An 18,537-nucleotide genomic window follows, 5' to 3' on the forward strand; every position below is an offset into this window, starting at 1 on the left:
GGAAATTGCCATCAGTGAGTTTACAAACAAGAGGTATGAACTGTAATAAAGTCTCTTTACTAATATCTCGAACTGTGGACCATCTTGTGTGGAAACTGTATTTATTCACCAAGAGCTCTTCAACCAGTTTGTAGAGGACATACATACGGTTGTTGAAAAGCTATTGATGATGATCGAAGCTCTCTGGCAATCTAACACCCTGTGGCTCCAGTAAATGCAGATCTTTGTAATACTACCAGTATCCTGGAGCTCTTTGGAACGTCTATTCCCTTGGTCTCCTTCTTCACGCTCTCCTTCCAATGCTTTGCCATGGTCAGAATAAACTCTGTGTACTGGGGCAGAGACTTGCATGCAACGTAGCATTTAACATCTTTGACCAAGTGGTCTAGTACAGGCGATGGATTGCTGTAATCTCCTCCTTCAGATCCTGTGGCCACCTACAACGTTCCCTTACACAAATGCACACATCCGTGCGATTATTTCCCCAGCAGTCATATCATGTCATAAACATCCTCGTGCAGCCAATCAACACAAATTAAAGAAGAAGATTTGTGAGTAGATGTAGATGCTGATGTAGCTATACAACATGTCCACGAGGCTTACAGATCCAGGCCGAGGAGCAATAGCCAGTTCTCTGATTTGATAATCTATCCGTGTAGTCATGATGGCACGATGGCGCGTCGACCACCATAGCTAAGCCACCCATCGGCCATCTCTTCTGCTTCTGCATTTGGTAAGATGGTAGCAAGGAAGGCCCAATCTTCGTCAGCGAGCTGGAGGAGCAGGTCTTGTTGTAGTAGTCAAGCTTCTTTTTCCTTTGTTAGCAGGCCTGGAAGAAGGCTCCGATACAGCCACCCGAGGTGGTCTCCATTATCATGTTCCAGGCAACGGTGCATTCGGCATCGGAGGAAGAACATGCATAGAGATGATGGGTAGACAACTTACAAGCTCACACTACCTCAGAGGGAACTCCAACTCATAATCAAGAAGAAGGGATTTCGCTATTCTCTGCGCTTCGTCTTCAATCCGTCATCTCGCTCACTTCTCTGATTTCGGCTCGTTGTCTTTTCGTCTTCTACAACCGCTAATTCCCTCTCCTTCTTCGTGTTCTGCTCCATTGTCATCGCTTTAGCAGCTTCATTGAACTCCTTTGTTGGCTTCATCTTCAACTTCATCGTTCCCTTCTTTGTTGTAGTAGGCTGGTTCCTCCCGAAGACAAGGCCATAGCAAAAACTCCCTGACGATGCTTGGAGCACGCCTAGCAGCTTCTATGGCTATAAGGATTGCCTTGGAACGCGCTCTCCTCAGTCTGTGGAATGCGTGTCGCCTTCCTTCAATACGAAGGTCTCTGTCCATCCCCCTAAAAAAAACTTTTCCTGTCCAAAAAAAAAACAACAACCTTCCCCCTCCGTGTTTTTCTAGCGTCATCAGCCTTCCTCCACAGTCGATCTTGCTTTTTCTTCCCCCAATCGTCTTTTTCCAGCGTCGTCCGCTTTCCTCCACAATCAATCTCCCTCCTCGTCATAATTAGCTCTTGAATCAGCTAATTATCCTTCCCATTCCGAGATTCCCTGCACCCCATTCAGCGAAAAAAAAAAGAACACCCATGAGAAATATATTTTTCCCAAGCTCTTTTGCCGCTTGTCGATGTAACCTATTGTGTGCAGCATAGGCTCTCCAAAAGCTACTTCTGAAAGACGATGAGCCTCTTCTTTTGCCCATTCTATAAATGCTTGTCTATTATTGACGAACAATTCTAACTTCTTTTCCAAAATTTCCACAAGTTTCATTTCCCTCTCTTTTTGTACCTCCTTCATCTTCTCTCGAGCTCTGACTGGATCGTCTGTTCCTAAATCTAGAGATGCCATAGTTGCCATTGCCAGCTGACCAATGTACTCCTCAAAGAGTTCGCTGCCAAACAGCATTCCAACACAGCTATAGGGTCCAACATGATTTCCTTGGAAAGAGAAGATTTTCCATATCTGTCATAAGTTTCTCTTTGTTGAGGATCACTCAATACTTGATATACCTCTCCTAAGAACTGAAAATTCGAAGCAGCTTGAGGATCATTTGGATTTTTGTCCGGATGCACCCTCCTTGCCTTGTCGTAGTAAGCATTCTTGATAGCAGCAGGGCTCGCATCAGGGCTTACACCTAGGATATCATAGAACTCGGTCTCCTTCACCATATCCCCACTCGCAGACCAGAAAGGGCCACTGACACCATACTCCCATACAACATTAGAGCTTTGCAAAATAGTAGTTGCCCAAGTCCACTGTGATACAATGACACTCGCAATCAAGCCTGTCTTGATGCTCCTACCAGCTATATTGAACCATTCTGAGGTGTACTGAACATCAAGCAAGCTCCCACATTTGGCATACATATCCACCAATGTACTTCAATTTGCATCTCTTGGAAATAATTTAGTACTTCCTCACAAAGCCCATAATCAGCATATCTCAAAATAAGTGTAGCCCATGAGATTGCATCTCAAGTTACCAATCTATCAAAAACTCCATGTTCGTCTACATCACATTTAGCATACATGTCAACTAGAGCATTGTTGATTAATTCCTCTTGCTCCAAACCCTCTTCACTATATTTTCCCCATAGAATGAAAGAGCAAACATAACGACTAAGTATGTACAAAGTATCAAATCACACACACAACTTTTGGGTGGTTTTCACACCTCGAATGCGCAGCAATACGACATCCACCCCCTCTAATCCTGCGCATCCTCCAAATGGACCAACTACCCATGATCATTATCATCAAGATCCACAAACAGATCAATCTCTTCATTATGCATTTCTGGTATATCAACAAGATTATCTGTCATATCATCTGTCTCTTCTATTGGAGTTTCTTCTCGTTGCTCTTCTCTTGCAAATTCTTCCAATGCATAATCCTCATCATCTCTTTTCTTGAAAATCTTGATTCTTTTTCCTGCAATAGGCACTCTAAGCACTGTTCCATCCAATTCTGTCAGCTCATATGTTGCATTATCAAAGACATGTCTGACTATATACAGCCCAAACCATCTTTTCACCATCTTCCAAAAAATCTGCAATAACTTCCTCATTTTCCGCATGGTTCTAGTGTGGCTCTCATCCCAAAATAATTTCTGCCCCTTTCAAAGGAGTTGATACAAACAATCTGCTATGTGTGCAAAATGAGGTATCCAAATCATGTAAAACACACAAGCTCCAATGAATCTCTGTATCTCTGAAGTGATAGAACAATACTCCATAATCTTGCCTATAGAATCCACCTTCTTATCCACAATCTTGTATTTCGTGTCAACCCTGGCTTCATTATGATCCTCTGCATTACTCAAATCTTGCTGTAAATCAGCAATTCTGCACTCTGGTGGCTGAATATCCTCAGCCTTTTGCTCTATGGACTACATAGGAACAGCCCTAAACTCTGGATGCTGAAATATTTCAGCAGTAAACTCTGTTGGCTGAAAATTTTCAGCCCTCTGTGTCTCTATAAGCTGATCATAATCAGCTAGAAACTCTGTTTGTTGAATTTCTTCAGCACTCAACACTCTTTGCCGAGTTACCTCAACCTTTGACTCAATCTGTGACACAAAATCTGCAATTTCATGAAACATGTCCAGGGAGTGCACTAATACATTACTGTGACAACTCTGCATATCAGTTTTCAGCATATCTTCCATCTCTGTTATCGTATCTGCACAAATCACACTGTCATACATCCCATCTATGTGCTCATCATCCTCCAAAATTCCTGCATTTTTCAAAATTTTCTCCTTCCTGCATATATACTGCCTGGCAGCTCTAGGCAACCTAGAAGTCTTTTGATAGCTCATCGAACTGTTTGCTGGAATCCCAACAAAATCGGAGGAGAAAACACTACTGCCAGGAGGCGAGAACTCCAATCTCCTCTACTCTGTACCACCATCGTCTCGTGAAACGGCGGTACCTAACGAAAACCCGAATCCCTCACAGTGGGCAAAGGTGCATCTCTGAGAGTATCCCTGTTTCTAACATGGTTCACACACACAGTCATAAACTGAACTGCTCTCATACCATCTTTACTACGAATCCGTGCATAAGCAGATCCATCATCCATGACCTTTGTTTCCATGCGCATCTCTGTGATGAATGGCTAACCAAGAATTATGGGATAAGAGCATGAATCCTGCACAAGGAAATGAAAATCCTCCTCTACATCACCAATAGAAACCCTGACACTAGGACAGGCAGCATACAAATTACTTGCAGTGTTATTGGTGGCTCTCATACGCCACCCATGCTCTACATCCATAGGCCATCTGTTACTCTCATAAACTCCACGAACTATGAGATTAATCTCTGAACCATGATCCACCAATGCAACATAAGGCACCTGTTTCTCTCCAATCTTTACCATCGTCTTTGTAGTTGCCCTAGCCCAATGGCTCCGCGAAAAGTGACTACGCGGTATCAAGACAGGCTCATCAATTTCAACATAATGCATAGGCTGAACCCTCTTCTCTATGTGCGGAAAAACAGAAGCATTTTCAACCATATCAAAACTCCCTGTGTATCAGTGGTAGACAATGCATGTCTTTTCCTCTTCAGGACCTCCTGAAATTGATCCTGAAACTCTCTTTTTGAGATGCCCAAAATCTTAGAAATAGTGAAAGTCACCTCACTGCCAAGTATCTTATCATTAAATATTTTCTTCATATCCGTAGATGTCTCAATATCCGACATCAATCTAAACCCTGGCTGCTTTCTCTCTCTAGGCTCTTGCCTCTTTTCTCTCTTTTGAGCATCTTTCATCTGTCGATCTGACCCTGGTCTTGAAGACGGTCCTGCAATAGGTGGAGTAACAAACTCACCCCCTCTAGTCTTCTTAGCTGCACTTGGATTTTCTTCATCCCTCTTATGCTTCTCCTCAACAAGTACATCTTCTCCCTGAGACTTAGCCAAATAAGCATAAATAGAGTACCTGTCAACAGGCGAATCCCAACCTGTCTCTGATCTGATGCTAGAGCCTGCACTAGTCAAAACAATTTGCTGAATTTTTCCCTTGTTTGCAGTCTCCATAGCATGAGTCCATAGTGCTGACTGAGTCTCTGATCCCTTCTCAATCTGGACTCCATATGCAGAAGCATCACCTCTAGCTGTCACATAAGAAGTACGCGCAGCCATATCATCCACTAACTTCTTCATTCCACCTTTACCAAAGTTGGTAGCAAGTGGAGCTCCTGTCTCAATCAACCAAATCTTACCATCTTGCCCCCAATATACCAAATTCTTCCGCCTTGCATCCTGAAAAGATTCACAATCCCTGCAATGCTGATGGTCCGTACTATTGCACCAAATACATCTCCGGACTCTCCTAGGTGCACTAGGAGCACTCCTAGGAGCAGTAGGAGCACTAGAAGTAGTAGGCGCAGTCGAAGCAAACTGCTCTTTCAACTTTCCCACCAACTCGGCTTTGACTGACTCCAGTGTCAAATCTGTTATGCCTTTGATTATGTCATCAAGAGAGGTAGGCACCGATGGAGTGGATGGTTTTGGAGCAGAAGGTGTAGGCATCGCTCGTGGAACAGGAGGAATAGGTGGAGTGGAAACAATAGGCACTAGCATAGGCCAAGAAACTGGTTGAGGAGGAGAAGAAATAACAGGGATAGAAGCAGGCATAGGAGCAGATGATGGTTTAGGTGTCATGGAACCATTTTGTAGGCGAGTCTTCCATATCCTTCTCTTAGTCAAAGTCGAGACTGCATCATGAGCATCCTGCCAATCCGTTTTAAGACCCATAGGCTTCGTGCGATCCTCAAGAAGCTCACCCAATTCTTCTTGAAGAGCAGGATCTGTAGCTTGCAAGAAAAGCTCAACTTTTTCAACATCCAATGCTCTTTGTTCAATGGCATCAAGCTGACTATACCTCTCCTCAAATTCTCGAATCAACTCTGAAGCAGCTAGACCTTTGTTTGGCATATAGACCCACTCTCGGAATGACCGCCGAGTAGCCATACCAAAGTCCTCAAGGAAATATTCTTCTTTCAAGGCCTTCTTAAAATCTTGCCAATGTGTATTTTGAATAAAAAGATCAGTCACTTTCGCCCTCAAAGCGGGTGTGACAAGACGAAGGAAATACTTAAGTCCAGCTGGAACTCCAAAAAACCCCATCTTGATCTCATATGTCTTCAAATATGCTGAAACATTTCGGCCGTCAAATAGCTTCTTCTCATTCTCAACTGCTTGAATAGCCTTAGTCGCGTTGTTTGCATTCTCCTGCTCCGAATAGAGTTGCCTTTGCTGAGACAACTGCTGTTGATGCAATTGTTGCTGCTGCTGCATATACAATTGTGTCTGCTGATTTTGGAGTTGCATATACATGGACATATTCTGCAAAATCTGCTTTAGATCCTCTGTTGAAGTACTTGACGCAATAGTCATTGATGGAGCTGAAGTAGACACAGCTGGAATTGTAGAAGAGGCTGAAGTATCTCCCATCCTGAAATTTCTGCGACGCTTTCACGTCGGGTTCACCAAAGATGTCGAAGGGATTTTCGAAAGCAAAGTCGCAACCAGAGAGGACCTTGACTAATTTCAGGATGGAAGATCAATCAGGCGAATAAGAAAAATGAGAAAATGATGTCAAATAGTATTTATATTTCTGCCATAAAGTTTGCAAAATACAAGATGACTTCAAATCTGTTCAGTCCACTGATTTTAGGCCTCTTAATTTAATTCTGCTGCATTTGTAGATCCTTGACCTCAAATAATATGTGCAGAAATTCAGAATTCAAATATACAACACTATTGTGATCTTCTTGGATTCTGATGTCAATGATGTGAAGGAAATTGCCATCAGTGAGTTTACAAACAAGAGGTATGAACTGTAATAAAGTCTCTTTACTAATATCTCGAACTGTGGACCATCTTGTGTGGAAACTGTATTTATTCACCAAGAGCTCTTCAACCAGTTTGTAGAGGACATACATACGGTTGTTGAAAAGCTATTGATGATGATCGAAGCTCTCTGGCAATCTAACACCCTGTGGCTCCAGTAAATGCAGATCTTTGTAATACTACCAGTATCCTGGAGCTCTTTTGAATGTCTATTCCCTTGGTCTCCTTCTTCGCGCTCTCCTTCCAATGCTTTGCCATGGTCGGAATAAACTCTGTGTACTGGGTAGAGACTTGCATGCAACGTAGCATTTAACATCTTTGACCAAGTGGTCTAGTACAGGTGATGGATTGCTGTAATCTCCTCCTTCAGATCCTGTGGCCACCTACAACGTTCCCTTACACAAATGCACACATCCGTGCGATTCTTTCCCCAGCAGTCATATCATGTCATAAACATCCTCGTGCAGTCAATCAACACAAATTAAAGAAGAAGATTTGTGAGTAGATGTAGATGCTGATGTAGCTATATAACATGTCCACGAGGCTTACAGATCCAGGCCGAGGAGCAATAGCCAGTTCTCTGATTTGATAATCTATCCGTGTAGTCATGCTGGCACGATGGCGCGTTGACCACCGTAGCTGAGCCACCCATCGGCCGTCTCTTCTGCTTCTGCATTTGGTAAGATGGTAGCAAGCAAGGCCCAATCTTCGTCAGCGAGCTGGAGGAGCAGGTCTTGTTGTAGTAGTCAAGCCTCTTTTTCCTTTGTTAGCAGGCCTGGAAGAAGGCTCCGATACAGCCACCCAAGGTGGTCTCCATTATCATGTTCCAGGCAACGGTGCATTCGGCATCGGAGGAAGAACATGCACAGAGACGGTGGGTAGACAACTTACAAGCTCACACTACCTCAGAGGGAACTCCAACTCATAATCAAGAAGAAGGGATTTCGCTATTCTCTGCACTTCGTCTTCAATCCGTCATCTCGCTCACTTCTCTGATTTCGGCTCGTTGTCTTTTCGTCTTCTACAGCCGCTAATTCCCTCTCCTTCTTCGTCTTCTGCTCCATTGTCATCGCTTTAGCAGCTTCATTGAACTCCTTTGTTGGCTTCATCTTCAACTTCATCGTTCCCTTCTTTGTTGCACTAGGTTGGTTCCTCCCGAAGACAAGGCCATAGCAAAAACTCCCTGATGACGCTTGGAGCACGCCTGGCAGCTTCTATGGGTACAAGGATTGCCTTGGAACGCGCTCTCCTCAGTCTGTGGAATGCGTGTCGCCTTCCTTCAATACGAAGGTCTCTGTCCATCCCCCTAAAAAAAACTTTTCCTATCCAAAAAAACAAACAACAACCTTCCCCCTCTGTGTTTTTCTAGCGTCATCAGCCTTCCTCCACAGTCGATCCTGCTTTTTCTTCCCCCAATCGTCTTTTTCCAGCGTCGTCCGCCTTCCTCCACAATCGATCTCCCTCCTCTTCATAATTAGCTCTTGAATCAGCTAATTATCCTTCCCATTCCGAGATTTCCTGCGCACCATTCAGCGAAAAGAAAAAAAGAACACCCATGAGAAATATATTTTTCCCAAGCTCTTTTGCCGCTTGTCGATGTAACCTATTGTGTGCAGCATAGGCTCTCCAAAAGCTACTTCTGAAAGACGATGAGCCTCTTCTTTTGCCCATTCTATAAATGCTTTTCTATTATTGACGAACAATTCTAACTTCTTTTCCAAAATTTCCACAAGTTTCATTTCCCTCTCTTTTTGTACCTCCTTCATCTTCTCTCGAGCTCTGACTGGATCGTCTGTTCCTAAATCTAGAGATGCCATAGTTGCCATTGCCAGCTGACCAATGTACTCCTCAAAGAGTTCGCTGCCAAACAGCATTCCAACACAGCTATAGGGTCCAACATGATTTCCTTGGAAAGAGAAGATTTTCCATATCTGTCATAAGTTTCTCTTTGTTGAGGATCACTCAATACTTGATATACCTCTCCTAAGAACTGAAAATTCGAAGCAGCTTGAGGATCATTTGGATTTTTGTCCGGATGCACCCTCCTTGCCTTGTCGTAGTAAGCATTCTTGATAGCAGCAGGGCTCGCATCAGGGCTTACACCTAGGATATCATAGAACTCGGTCTCCTTCACCATATCCCCACTTGCAGACCAGAAAGGGCCACTGACACCATACTCCCATACAACATTAGAGCTTTGCAAAATAGTAGTTGCCCAAGTCCACTGTGATACAATGACACTCGCAATCAAGCCTGTCTTGATGCTCCTACCAGCTATATTGAACCATTCTGAGGTGTACTGAACATCAAGCAAGCTCCCACATTTGGCATACATATCCACCAATGTACTTCAATTTGCATCTCTTGGAAATAATTTAGTACTTCCTCACAAAGCCCATAATCAGCATATCTCAAAATAAGTGTAGCCCATGAGATTGCATCTCAAGTTACCAATCTATCAAAAACTCCATGTTCGTCTACATCACATTTAGCATACATGTCAACTAGAGCATTGTTGATTAATTCCTCTTGCTCCAAACCCTCTTCACTATATTTTCCGCATAGAATGAAAGAGCAAACATAACAACTAAGTATGTACAAAGTATCAAATCACACACACAACTTTTGGGTGGTTTTCACACGTCGAATGCATAGCAATATGACACGGCACCTTGTTTCTTTTCCCACACGTAAAAGAAAGTGGAATGTTGAGGGTCGTTGACACCTTCCTTTTCCACTCAAAAGCCTCGTAAGGGATTCCACACCTTTTCATTCCTCATTTGTGCAAGTCATTACAAGGCCATTAAGCCCCTCCCATGGCTTTAATGGGTCTTATCCACAAAATATTTTGAAACACCCCTTCTTTCGAAATCCCTACTTCAAGGAGGGAGCCTTGTAAAACTACTTTCGACGGACAGTGCAAGGGAGCGACGGTGGAATTCCAAAGAGGAGTTGTAAAGCTGCTTCCACGTCTGAAAGACTACAATTGCAATGCCTCCTAAGAAAGTCCAAGGCGCAGCCGCGGGAGGGCCATCTCCGGACATCCACGTGGATATCTCACCCCAAGCCTAGGTCTTCCTTCCTAATTTTTATTTGGTAATTGTTGTAATTCAATCATGCAAGGTTAATTGTTAGCAATAGGATATATTTTTGTCCTAGATGCTCACAACGAAGGAACTTAGTTATCAATACTTTTAAATGAAACATGCAAATTAAAGAAAGCATAAATGCATTTCTAGAAAATAGCTTTATGCATTGAAATGAATTATAAACTAGATTATTATCCATTAAAATAGTATACTTCGTTTAAGCCTAGATGTATAAACTACGTATCGCACTATTAACCCATATCCTCTTCGCAATGAATCATCATGGAAAGTGCAAGCATGAAATGATTCTTACGATGCATAAACTCTAGGAAAATATCGTTTGTCAACTGCATAAATTATCAAGGTTGCTTGCTTAGCATGAATTTTGTTCGCAAAGTATAGGAAGATTAGTTGGAATTAACCTAACCTATGCCTGGCCTTAATCGATAAGTTAAGGTTGAAAAATTCATTTACGCATACACAACGAGTCATGTGGAAATGATCACGTAATTATTTTCTAGATTTAACCAAATTGGTATGAACCTAAAATACCTAAACCGTGGAGTACTCAATTAGAAAGAGTTGAATTCCAAGAAATTCACTAGGAAATTAACACGTGACCTAATCGTTACATATCGCTAAAACTGAAACTCCTATACCTTAAATACTTACCCACATTCACTAAATGTAGGGGAGAGTGAAATGAAATGGGAAAGTGAGCTAGGGTTTGTCCCTAAGAATCTTACAAGATGAAACTTGGAAACCCTAGGTCTAACGACATTAGCTTAGTAACCTGAAATAGATTGTTTCGTGACTCCATTGTCTCACAGTTCGATGCAACACTTGCGCAACAAGTGCGGAGTCATACGATCTTGTGATTGGATCACAAGGGAATTGCCAAATTCTCGCAACGAGGATGGCAAGTCCTTACGCAAGTTTTCTTGCAAGAAGATGAATAATCATCCTAAATTAGTATCTTTCTTGAGTAAAGAAGATTGATTGGAAACTAAAGACCAACCGATAAATTGAAATAACCAATGAACTTAAGGTTTGACCAAGTCGAGTTAATAGGGTATGCCCTAACCCAGGATATAGGGGATCTTGCCTAAGTGCAAGTCATCCCGGATTGAGTGCTGGACGCATTCGAAAGGAAGGATTCATTCCTTAGCAGTTTGCCAACAAAAACGATCAATGGAAATGTTTGTGCTTGCTACAGATTCTAAAGCACTATTTTGCTTTGTTTGATCAATGAGTTAAAAGATAAATGGATATCTATACTTCAGGTTAAAGGCATGAAGGAAGAGGTAGCTTCAATTACCCCGACTGCCTGCCTAACCCTAACCAAGGGGGTTGTTAACCGCGCCGGGCAAGTGGACCGAACCCACCGTGAGAGGTCTCTCCGTTGAGCGCTACTTGGAGCAGGAGGACGCTTGGGTGCCAGGGGGGGCTGTGGCTGTAAATCCCTTGCCTTCCGAGCCCTGCACAAGAGGCTAACGTGACAGGGGATTGGATCTCGAGGCCCGCATACTAGTCTACGGGCGGAAACTTGGATTAATGATCCTTGTGGATTGCTAGATACCCTTTGGGCAGATTGTGGATAAGCCTATAGGCTGGACTCTTTGTATTTCAAAGATAAATAAGACAACCTGTTAATAAGGAGCTTGTCTGATATTGTTTTTCTATGTCAAGTGATAAGATTACGTGAAGGAACCAGTGCCTAATGGGTTAATTAAAGAAGCTGGTTGTTACATGTCCAACTAATGTATTAGGTAATTAAATAACTAAAACAACTCGAGGAAAGTGCGGAGGATGGGCCATAGGTCTGTCCTATGGATGGGTGGTCCTGGTCGGCGGGGAACTTTTCTCAAATCATGATGGACAGCAGGAAGATCGTCAAAGAACACGAACAACAAAAGCGTTGACCTAGAGTTATGATTAAACCCGATTTACGTTGTTTTAATGGAACGGAATGGGACTATGCCTTATGGCAGAGAGGTTGAGATTTGCATCCCTCTCGTTTTCCATTCTCCTTGAACCAAGTGCAGCGTGAATCCGCTTCAGACTTGGCGTTTCTACGTAAAGTAGTTCGCTTGGGTTTGACGCTAGTTGCCGTTAGAAAATGACCAATAAGGAAAATCCTAATTTAGGTTGATCCTAAGTCGGAACGGCCAGAATACTTCCGCTACGTGGTAGACGCGGAAAGCCCTAGATCGTAAACCCCGTAACATTCTATGGGAGTGCCGAGCGGAGCTTTATAGACATCCTTTCCAATGGACTGCTAAGACGTGTCCTGAAGATATAAGTGGACACGTTACAACTATCTATTTTCTCTTAATGGATCAACTCTACCCTCCTTCAAATTCAAACTAGATAAGTGAATTCCCGACACTTATAGCAGGTGGACACGTTACAACTATCTATTTTCTCTTAATGGATCAACTCTACCCTCCTTCAAATTCAAACTAGATAAGTGAATTCCCAACACTAATAGCAGTAGACTATGTGTTTTCTCAATACCAATGAGTCCATAATCCCAGAGATCTCTAATCAGTTCTCTTCATGCACTCCAAAACAATCATATAGTCTTATGTTTAATGTCTTCAATTTTTTCCTAAGGTTGTAGTAACACGCTATATTTTTTCATTTGCAACATAGACCAATTTAAGAGCAATTAAGAAGCACTTGAAAAACATGGCACAAATCATGGATATCGTCCTTGAGAGTTCTACACTGATTAGTCACTTCAAAATTTGATCCAAGGTCCATAAATTAACAACTTGCTTGCCCAAGAACTAGCTCTTGACAATACCATTAACATTGAGGCATAAATCTAGTTCTAGCTTCATGACAAATAATCTTAAATAGTGTGAATTTAGCACACATATAAGGAAAGTAATCCTGTAGGCACTAGATAAGAGACACTTACTACCAAACTTCTTGTAAGTTTCAACTACTAGACACATAACCACATCAGAATGTGATGTCCATCTCCATCTCTACCAATCCTCATGACCCTTTTGTGCTCACATCATACCTCTCCCTCTATAGCTGTGCTTGTAGTCTGTGCAAAGATTAAAAAGCTTCTACTTCTCAATGGCATATTACAAAGATTTTGTCACATCTTGTATTTGCTTTGATCAAGTTTATTTTTTGCAAAAAATACTTATGCTAGTGATTGCCATGCATAAAAGCAAATAAAAAGGCTAGAGAATAAGATTCACTTTTAAAAGAGCTATGCTTTAATCCTTAGTCGTAAAAAATCATACACTTCCATTCACATGATGTTTATGTCCATGAGATCAAAAACTCACTTATTTGATTGTCCCAGCTCATTTTCCAAAATCAAAGCATTTCCATCAAATATGATCCCTAAGCCTGGTTGAATGATAACTGAGTATCAAACATCCATGCTCTATCTCTTGGATGACCACCACATTTTACAATACCTTTGTGCTATGGAGTCTAGCTTAGTGACCATGCACGTCTCTAAGTTTGATTTATCAATTCCTCAAATTTTTTAGTCTATGAGTATCAATCAAACTCTAATTACTCATTTATATGTTAACTTGGAGCCAACATAACGTATTTTATAGCTAATACAAAAAATTCTACCATAATGCCCTTTTTAAAAAAAATTCTAATAGTTATGCCCTTTCCACTTCTTGCACTTATAGCTTGAGGGCATGAGAATAACATTTATCACAAGCCTATCCAAAAGGCACCATATGAAAGCCAATATGAACCCTTGTGAAGAAAAAGGTGGGTGTGAAAAAATAAAAACTTACCCAAAGAAGAGGAAGAGCAAAGTCTACGATGAGAAAACACGAGGTTGAATGAAGGGGGAGCTCTAGGAGGAGGCCATCATAGAAATTTAAAAAGGGGGAGAAAAAAGGGCCTACACATGGATCAAGAAGAAGAGAAGTGCCATAAATCTGCATGCTAGAAGAAGAAAAGTGCCAACCTACTAAAGAACAAGGAGGAAGAAATAGATAGAGCTTGGCAGAGATGGATGTGAGCTTGTAACTTTGAAGAAAAGGGTGATCAACATAAACCTTTGAAGTAAAATAAGGATTGCTTTTCTAAAGTGATAGGAGATAAGAATAGCATATGAATATTGAAAAATAAATAGCAAAAGTATCATATTATGAATATTGAAAAATTAATATCAAAAGTATCATATTATGAATATTGAAAAATCAATATCAAAAGTATCATATGTAGTGGCTCTAGATACATTTACATATGGGATTCATCAGCCATTCGATGTGGCGATGGACCACATGCTACTTTTGCATTGGAAAAGGCCCATGGTGAATATATAATGAGAAGATGCCATCGATGGCATGATGCGTCCTACCTCTGCATTATAATGGGCCCATTTGGACTTCCAATTGCATTTGGATCTCACTCTACAAGACATTACAAGTCTTGTATGTAGTTGCCTTAGTGCTCCTTTTATAAGCTTTGTAAAAATCCCCATGTAATGTATGGCACTATAGCCTTTTGTACACTTTCTGAAGCCTCTGGATATCCACCATGTTTTTTGTGCCCACACTTAGCCTTGTTTGCGACAATATCTAGATAATTACCATGTTTGTGGTGTGCCCACACTTTGGAAGTGGTTGTTCACTAAAGCCTCTACACACTTTAAGCCTTTTAAGTTGTGATTGAGGAGGGGTTTCAAGAGTTTTGCAATCACACCTGTTTGTATGTCTCTTTGTATATGGAGTAGTTTGCAAGAGATATGCAAGCAATCTAGGAAGAGATGCCTAAATCCCATAGGTATAGTGGAGAAAAGGGAAACCATCATGAGCCTATAAAGTATTGTACTTTCTAATCATTTTAATGAATGTTGTTTTCCTTTGTCCTTTTAGTTAAGTGTCACTGTCATTGTCCATATAAACAAGATTGTGTTTATGTGTCCAAGTATTTAATCTTGGAACCTAATTCACTTGTGTGATAGTCATTATTCCTGTCTATGTCTTCATGAGTTTAGTCTTTGTCTTTCAACCTCCATAGCCATGCTCTAGATCTATGTTTATCAATATTAAATCCACATTTAATTAATCTCATTTTCTTCTTTAAGAACTCTTTTTTATGCCTTCATTGGTTTTACTCCAATTTATTGAGCTATATGTTTAGCTATAGATCTCCTCATTTCATTGAAATCTCACACTATAACTATCTTAGCCCATGTGCATAAGCATTGTACTAATAAATTAAGTGTACAATATAAATAAAAATGACATATGAATACTATTTAGGTTAGGTAGATTAAAACATCCAAAACCAAATGTAACATATATAATATAGATTCTATCATTGTATATAAGAGTAGGATCTTAAGCAACATGCACACGTATACCAACCTTAGATAGGTATAGCACCAAGCCCAAAAGACATTTTTTACAAGACTTTTAGTATTACTTTAATAATTTTATTATTAAAGAGAGATTCATCTCAAGGCACACCATTACTTTAGAAAACAATCTCACCATTGCATAGTTCAAATAACATGTGATAATTAACTTCAATGACATAGAAGACCATTAACCACAATCAACAATAAGGTTTGTTTTAAAACATTTCTTAATGGGATAAGTTAATTCTATGAAAATGCTAGGGAGGATCTTTTACGTAGGAAAGGAAACATCCAAATGGTAGTACTAACACAAATGAATTATACACTTGATCCCTTATCTTGATAACATAGTGGTCCTCCTCTTGAGTCTTCCTCATAAGAACATGAAACTCATTAATGTTGCCCATGTTTTATCTCCCTCTAAACAAATGAAAGCATACATGAGAATTATTGGATAAGGCAATGAGATTCTTGAATGTGTCAAAAATTTATTTGGTAGAAGATGAAGAGATTAGTGAATGAATTAATGGTGTTTTTGAGAGAATAAAGTAAGCATTAGAGAAGCTAATGAGATGTTGCTAGAAAAACAATTTTTTTTAAATTAAAAATTAAATTCTTCATTAATCCTCTACTATGGCTTTTCACAATTGATTTTATTTGATAATCAATGTCAATTTAGTATTTCATTACTTAGTTTTATGTATTGTTTATTCAACCATTCATGATTGTCTTTGGTAATTGCTCTTTAACCCTTCATCGTATTCATCATTTAAATAATCCATTAATGCATTAGTATCATGACTCATTAGCCTTGGAATATTTTAAAAGAATTAAATTTTCACTACATCCAATAGTGCCACATTTATCGCAAAATGGCATACAAATCCTACACATTCAATGGGTGGGGTCTCACATTAGCATTATGAAAAGAGCTTTCATTCAAGCCACAAATCCATAAAGGATAAGAAGAAAGCAAGAAGGAAGTTGAAGAATAATAAACACTAAATGTCACTATAGCGATTTGCTTTTAGGCTCTAAGCATTATAATCGACTCCTTACTTTGAGCAAATCATCACCAAACTAAAGATGCTTAAGTGAGTCATCATTAAGGTAAGACTCTTCTTTGGATTGTAATCCCAACCATCAACATTATGGGCTCATAAAAGCTTACAAAAATATTGACATTTGAGGTTTGGATCAAGCCTTTATAACACAATACATGAAGGCCCCAAACTCATTAAGAGTAATCAAAATCATTTTACAAGGAACTTTGAACACTTTCCTATAACATAAAAAAAGAGAAGTTTTCTAGATACTTATCAAAGTGTCTAGAAAAAGTCTCAACTAGTAAAAGTGGAATACTTTACAAGTTAGTAATATAGTAAACTATTCTTATATAGAAACTCCAAAAGTTTCTATATAGTAAAATTTTCCTACATAAGAAAACTAGTTAGAACCAATAATACAATAAAATTTTGCTATATAAGAAAACTAGTTAGAATCACCAATATAGTAAAATATTTTCATATATTATATGATAAAAGTTAATTAATAATTTACTATATGTTACCAAATAAAAATTAATTAGTAAAATTGAGTTTATATTTTTAAGACAACTAAATAGCATAAATATGAAGTCCTAAATAGTGGCTCTAAGAATACAACAGTATGAGATCCATCAAGTTCTCACAATATCAAAACCTATTACTAAATCCATGCATAAAACATGGATCAACACTCCAATATTTCATAAGATCCAAACAACTAGTAGACCTAGCCACTCAAGATTGCTATTCATTGAAGATCCCCAAAGGAAAAAACTACATGAACCAACCAATAGATAAGGAAAGTTTTCATCTATCCCTCCAAAAGCTCATGGGTAGTTAAGCCCCTTTTAGTCAAAAGAGAGAGGGAAAATAATAATTCTATATGGACTACAAGCTACTCAATAAAGTGACAATCAAGGATGTGCATCCTCTACCTATGATAGATGATCTCTTTGATCAACTTGGGTAGCCAACATATATTTTATTCATTGGCATGGCTTCCACCTATTGGTAGATACCTTTAAAGCCCTTTGGATTAGCTAATGCCGTTTCGATGAACTTTGAGCACTTTTCAATGTATAGGCAACACAATTTTCCAAGACTTACTCAAAAAGAAAGTCTTAAGTATTTACCTTTATGTCAAATTCAAACCAAGACTTATGGTGAGCATCTTTATGTGCTTTGGGGGGTTCTCCATCATCTTTAAGAAAATAATCTATCAATCCAATTCAAAAAATATAAGTAGGCCAAAACATCATCAAAATTTTTAGGCTATATAATTTTTAATACAGGAGTCTAAATAGATCTAAAAAAGTACTAGCAATCCAAGAGTATCCCATGCATGCAAGTCAAGCAGATACAAAAATTTCTTGGACTAGTTTTAAGTGCCACAACTCATGTCACCACCATCACAAACCCTTTAAAGACCTTGCTAGAAAAAGGAAACAAATATAAATGGAGAGAAGAGTGCCACACAACATTTGTAAAAGAGTGGGGATAGATGGGTAGGACATGAGGCTAGCACAGGAATACTCAGTTACACTAATGGGGTATTTAAGGTATTGAGAGACCGAATTAGGGTATCAATTATCAATAATCAAGTCTCTTTTTATCCTTTCTTTCAACTTCCATGGCTTCCCTTCTCTTTCTCTCCCTTCTCTTGTCTTTCTCTCTCTTCTTCTCCCTCTTTCTCTCTCCCCTCTATAGTCTCTCCCTTCTCTCCTTCTCTCTCCTACGTATCCTTCATTATATCAGAGCTTCCGTCCTTCGTCCCTTCCTCCTTCTCTTTCCTCATATCTAGTTACATTTTACAAAATAAAAACCTAGTTCAAATAGGTATAGCTGAGAGAGGAGCTATAAGAGTAGTGATGGAGTACCATAGGGTATTCGCAGCCTTTCTTGGAGATCTCACAAAAGCCATGGCCAAGTTGGAGGTACTCAGCTCAAATTTAGCAGCTCATCATCAACTTTGAGGCAAACTTTTAGGGGTTCTTGGTTGAAGAGAACTCATAGGATTGGGAGAGAGTTTTGGTTGTTGTGTTGGGGGTAAAGGCACATGTTTGCTAGTCACCCATATATTAGTTACATTGACAGTATCCACATACATGCACACCTATATATTAGAAGTGGCGGGTGCCCATACTTTTAACTTCATTCT

General features: G+C 39.8%; 2 pseudogenes; both read right to left on the bottom strand.

Moving 5' to 3' along the window:
• Nucleotides 1-1,539: 1,539 nt before the first annotated feature.
• Nucleotides 1,540-2,188, bottom strand: LOC148038260 (chaperone protein dnaJ 10 pseudogene; annotated as a pseudogene).
• A 6,188-nt stretch (nt 2,189-8,376) lies between these two features.
• LOC148038261 (chaperone protein dnaJ 10 pseudogene) lies at nt 8,377-9,019 on the bottom strand (annotated as a pseudogene).
• Nucleotides 9,020-18,537: the final 9,518 nt, after the last annotated feature.

This window comes from Lygodium microphyllum, chromosome 3, assembly GCF_053477565.2.
Source record: "Lygodium microphyllum isolate KBCC chromosome 3, Lygodium_microphyllum_v1.1.10, whole genome shotgun sequence".
In the NCBI taxonomy this organism is placed as follows: domain Eukaryota; kingdom Viridiplantae; phylum Streptophyta; class Polypodiopsida; order Schizaeales; family Lygodiaceae; genus Lygodium; species Lygodium microphyllum.